Below are 6,114 nucleotides of genomic sequence, written 5' to 3'. Positions count from 1 at the left end.
AAAATAAACTTTACATGAGCCACAGAAACTAACTGAATTTTTGTAAATTTCCCCAACGATCTGACATGATTTCACAATGAATGTGAATAACGCACAATCTGACACAACATCTCACATGGTATGTGAATCACGCACAATCTGAACCTCACATGGTATGTGAATCACACACAATCTGACATACCATCTCACATGGTATGTGAATCACACACAATCTGACATACCATCTCACATGGTATGTGAATCACACACAATCTGACATATGAAATACTCACAGTAACAAAAGGTCCAGCTGGTTCATTCGTTTTTATTCAAAATTCACACATTATTCTTGTCAACTTTCAAACAAATATCACCTGGCCATTGCCACCAGGTTTCTTAACCTGGTATTGGCCTAATTCTATATACCGGCACGTCACTACTCATTTGGTACAAAAGCTGGCATATATTCATTGCAAAACAGTGATATTACATCAAAACAGGACCACATGGAATGGTGCTGACAACGGCCTCTATTTTAGTAACACTTCTCATATTTTCTCATCACAATGAAGATCCGGGGTAGAATAAGTCTTCAGAAACCCATGCTTGCCGTAAAAGGCGACTATTGGGATCGGACGGTCAGGCTCGCTTACTTGGTTAATGCATGTCATGGTATCCCAATTATGTGGATCGATGCTCATGATGTCAATCACTGGATTGTCTGGTCCAGACTTGATTATGTACAGAACACCTTCATAAAGCTGGAATATTGCTGAGTGCGGCGTTAAACAACAAACAACCAAACATCACAATAACCACTGATAACCCATCTCCTCAACAGTCGGTGAATGGGGTCTAACAACTCTATGTAACCTTTTCAGTTATATCAGCGCGGGAATACTGTGAGATGAAAGCATGATACAGATTGTTTTACCTCTTATAAGAATCCTTTGGTTAATCCGTACCGCATGACAACACAATACATTTCAATGCAGATCCCGAAATCTAGTGACTTACACTGATCTTGAATATTGACTCGTCACATGATCAGTATTGACCTGTCACGTGATGAATATTGACTCGTCTGTTAGAAATCAGGATGGCGTCTGGTTCGTACATTTGACGGTTCACAGCTAAGTTACTGTATTGAAACAGAGGACGGTTTAAAGACTTCATAAACTTAAAGTGAATTTCGGTGTAAAAACCGAATGATTATGCAGCCTTGGTCTGGTCTGTCCACCTTAGGAATTGGGTATGAGGGTCCTAGGTTTCGTTAATTGACCTCTTCAAGAGTAATCATTTGTAGACCGCTTACCACCATGGTGAAACTCACAAACCACAACAGGTAATGCAAGAGACAGAGCAAGCATGACAATTAGGAAATCTCAGGATTTGAAGTACGGTACCTACCAGATGATCTTGGCATGGTTATGATAATACAGCACCTCGGAACACTAAGCCACCTCTCTTCTCAGCAGAAAATGTCAACTACAGGATTTATTTAGACCTGCTCAGAAGCTGATATACGGCCCCAAGTGGGCAAGCAAATGTGATAAAAATTCCCAAATTGAAATTAAAATTTCCCAATGTTAATACATATTATAACACATTTTATGGCTTAGTAGGGGTAACCCGTATTTCAGGACCAGTAAAGAAAGGGTTTTAAAGCTTAATTTTATATTATTGCATTGAATGCAATCTCAAAATATAATGTAAACATTTCTCTGAATTTAAGAAAATAAGAACTGAAAAACATCCCTATTTTGAACAAAATAACCATTTCTTCCCAATATGCCTACAAGGCACACTCAGTTTTATCTTCCAGAGTCACGGGAGTTTACTGACTGTAAAAGTCGGGTTTCCACCCTTGCCCAGCTAGGCTGGAATTTTCTGGGCTTGATTGTCGCGCCACCAGTGGCTATTATGAGTTATGGCCATTCAATGTCCCGCCTACTGACCAATCATATTCCACCTCTTATATCACTTACATTTGCTTTAAGCAAAATGGCGATGCCCAGAAAAGACGATTTGATCAAGAGCCTAGATCTTTCTTGAAATAAAATGGGCCTTACTTCGCAAAGTGCATCAAATCACGTGAGCACCTTGATTGGATAAAATCTGTTGAAGCTAAGTTCACGGTACAGATGTTTTGCAAATCCTGCAGTAGACCAAACGAACCGAATGTCGTTTTGTTATGCGACTTTGATTGGACTATGCATAGACTCGTTAGTCCATACAAAATATAGCTACATAATTCAAACCTAGTTTGGCAAGGGTGTAAACTGGACCTTTTAGTCAGTTAACTCCCTTGCCTCAGGAAGACGACTCAGTTTACAATCTTTGATAAACACCTGCACGAAATATATGGAGGGCCTGTCTTCATCTTCTGAATAGTATATGAGAACCTGAGCACCCTGCTTCAATATGTGCCCACTACAGGAGTACTATGTGTGATAAAGATATTTACTACCAGTAGTAATAAACCGTATATATCACTGAAGTATTGAGTACCTAAACCTAACTAGATGACCCATGCTGTACATGCAGCCTTCGAAATTCATGCTATTCCACTAGCCTGAGACTACTAAATTCTTCTGAGGATAAGTAAAATTCCATGATGGTGGTGAGTGAGTATGGTTTTACGCTGCTTTTAACAATATTCCAGCAATATCATGGCATGGGACACCAGAAATGGGCTTCACACATTGTACCCATGTCGGGTCTTTGGCGTGATGAGTGAATGCTTTAACCACTAGACTACCCAACCGCCCCCCCCCCTTCACCCCATGATGGTAGACCTCATGGACTAGTAGCATTTGAATCTATAATTGTAACTAAATAAAACTGACAGAAAATGTAAACATGAACACTTCTGTCTCAAGCAGGACTAGCTACAAACTCTTTACACTAGTCCTCTGGACTTGTCTTAAAAATTAACAAATTTCCAAGGCTGCACACTAAAGTAAATGTACGGAGCATGTATGACAACAATGCTAGATTAGACCGTCAAATACATCATACATGTGCTGGCAAATTATTCACAGCCGTGTTTATGTACATAAATGCACACACATCGTGACACAATATACTGGGAACAGCAGGCAACTGGATATTGAGCAAGCAAGCATTGCATCAATGCCTGTTTAAATAGTTCAAGCTGAATGGCCTCATTTGCATATTTATTAGATCATGGAACAAGTGTATTTGGCATTAGATACTACATCAGAGCTGTTCTCTTGCCATGTGTCGGTTGCAGCAGAGACCATATCATATGGTCTCTGGTTGTAGTGATCTAGGAGATGAAAAGCCAAGGCTTGTACAGAAGACTTAAATATTGACAAGAAACACTGACCCACTTAACTCTAAAATGATAGCAACTCATTTTAATACAATGAGTGAGTATATTTTTACACAGCTTTTAGCAATATTCCAGCAATATCACTGCGGGGGGCACCAGAAATGGGCTTCACACAATTTACCTATGTGGGGAATCGAACCTCGGTCCTGCGGCATGAAAAGCGAATGCTTTAACTACAGGGCTACCCCACCGCCCCCATAATACTATGAACATTAGTTGGAAATGTGTTCAGGTTGTGCAGTAGACAGACATCAGATTGTGGTTACAAAAACAGCAGTTACATAGGCATAATATTGATGAATAATGCAATAGAGTTTAATGACAATAAACATGATTCTTTTTTATGCTGATGTTTGTCATGATCATGATGAAAATGTTAATACTTATCCAACATTGCCCTTAGAAAATATTCATTGTCAGGTCACAATACTGGGGTCACCATTTTTGATGAACAAATTACTTGCTTACTTTTCAAATTCATGTAATTTCAAGCTGTGATTCAATACTGATTCAATCTCATTAAAATCAGATCTTAGTTCTCCCTATCGCTAAACAAAGATCTGAGGACATCCCATTACTGGTCCTGTCAGACCGACCTTGTGCGAACTTTGACCGACCAATGGAATGACCAATCAGACGACAGCTTTCTTGTGCTTTAAGGCACTAATTTCAAATTGGCGACTACGCTACGAAACATATTTTGACAAATTCTCGTTTACAAATTTGAAACCTGAACAAAAGAACATTCTGGAACGGCTAATATATGGTCTAGATTGTATAGATTGTCGTTAAACCCGTAACTACTGTTCGGAATAACCCGTGTTAAAATCTTCGAAGTTGCATGATTATAAATCACTTTCATAATCTAGTAAGCGACCCTCTGATTGGTCGGATGAAAGGTCGTTCTGACGTGACCCCTAATGGGATGTCCTCAGATCTTTGTTTAGCGATCTTAATGAGATTGATACTGATTTCAGTGTTAATAAACATCATATTCACCTGACAACAAACCAAGTCAGCTATCTTAAATAATTCAATATTGTTGATTTCCCTATCAGTCAGCAAAGTTTCAGCTATATCACAGAGGCACGTGAATACTTCTGGGCCTGACCAGTGTTTGATAGCATGAACCATGCCACTGGTCATCAGGGCGGAGTGACATGTAATCAGGCCGGCCGGCCACTCAGGTGACCACCAAATCCTCATTAGTCATTATAAACCTGAAACTGCTGACAACAGAAACATTATGCAACACTGCTTATAAGGTAACTTCTTAGATGCTTCATTAAAGTGAGTGAGTGAGTGAGTTGGGCTTAACGCCACTTTTAACAGTATTCCAGTCATATCACGGTGTGTCAGCTTAATGTGGGAGGAAAGCCTGAAGTGATGTAGGTCTCAGACGTTTACCACTTCGGTGAAACCCACGGGCACGGGTATGGTGCTGACAAACCTAGAAACATAATCGAACCCACGATCATAGGTTTCTGGCGTGCCCAAGGGACGCAACTCTGCACAGCGTATCACGGCGCCTTAGACGACTGGGCCACCCGTGCCCCCCTGCTTCATGAAAACATCGAAGGAGCCGACAGTATCCTGCGATAAAGTACATTTTTTTAGCTACAGCTTAATGGGTTGATGTCATGACGCCGTTGAAATTACCTACGTGATCTAAAATATCCTTAGTAACATTTTTCTAGCATTTCTGTTGATGAAGCTGGAGTTTCTTCATCAATATTATGGACTAGTGAAATAGTTGCTGACTATGAGTCTGATAACACATGCTGAATCATCATAATCATGATAAGGAAAGACAGCCACGGATGTATACAAATGTTTGGTTCTATGGCATCACTGGTATGGCGGACTCGATTGGCAACAAGTCATTATTCATGAATTATAATATTCAATTTCGAGAGCGGAAATCAGATTATTTCAGGGGAGTGAGTGAGTTTTGATTAATGCTGCTTTGAACAGTATTCCAGTTACAGCACGGCGTGTCAGCTTGTCGTAGGACGAAAGCCGAGTTGATGCAGGTCTTAGAGGTCTACCACTTTGGTGAAACCCACGAGCATGGGTATGGTGCTGACAAACCTAGAAACATGATCGGGGTGAACCCGAATTAGAACCCAAGGTCATAGGTTTCCAGTGTGCCCAAGGGACGCAACTCTGCACAACGAATTGAGGTACTAAGCCGACTGGGCCACCCGTGTCCCCGAAGTGATGCGGGTATTGTACCTGATTATTTCAGAAAACGTTTGACAAATTTATGCATTCCTTCAAATATATTGTCATAGGGCCATATATTTATTTCACAAGATAGTTTGACAGTGAAAAGGCATTATAAATTAGTTTTAAATCTCAATTCAAACCTCTTCAGAACGCTGTGTGCCCTTGCTTCATCTTTCTCTAAAAAGCCAACTTACAAGCATCAATCTCATTAAATCAGATCTTAGTTTTCGCTACAGCTACACAAAGATCTGAGGACATCCCATTACGGGTCATGTCAGAACGACCTTTCGCGAATTTTGACCAACCAATGAAATGACTGACAAGAATTCGACATTAGCCAATCAGAAGGCAGCTTTCTCAAGCTTTAAGACACTAGTTTCAAACTGGCGACTACTCTTCGAAACATATTTTGACGTATTCTCGATTAAAAAAATTAAAACTGATAAGAAGAACATTCTAGAATGGCTTATAGATGGCCTAGATTGTATGGATATAATCATAAAACTGTCGTTCGGAATATCCCGTGTTAAATATTACGTGGTTGCATG

The sequence above is a fragment of the Haliotis rufescens genome, unplaced genomic scaffold (genome assembly GCF_023055435.1).
Source record: "Haliotis rufescens isolate VD_foot unplaced genomic scaffold, xgHalRufe1.0.p SCAF_6, whole genome shotgun sequence".
NCBI classification, from domain to species: domain Eukaryota; kingdom Metazoa; phylum Mollusca; class Gastropoda; order Lepetellida; family Haliotidae; genus Haliotis; species Haliotis rufescens.
The sequence above is the reverse complement of the archived record's forward strand: the minus strand, read 5'-3'. Positions refer to the sequence as shown.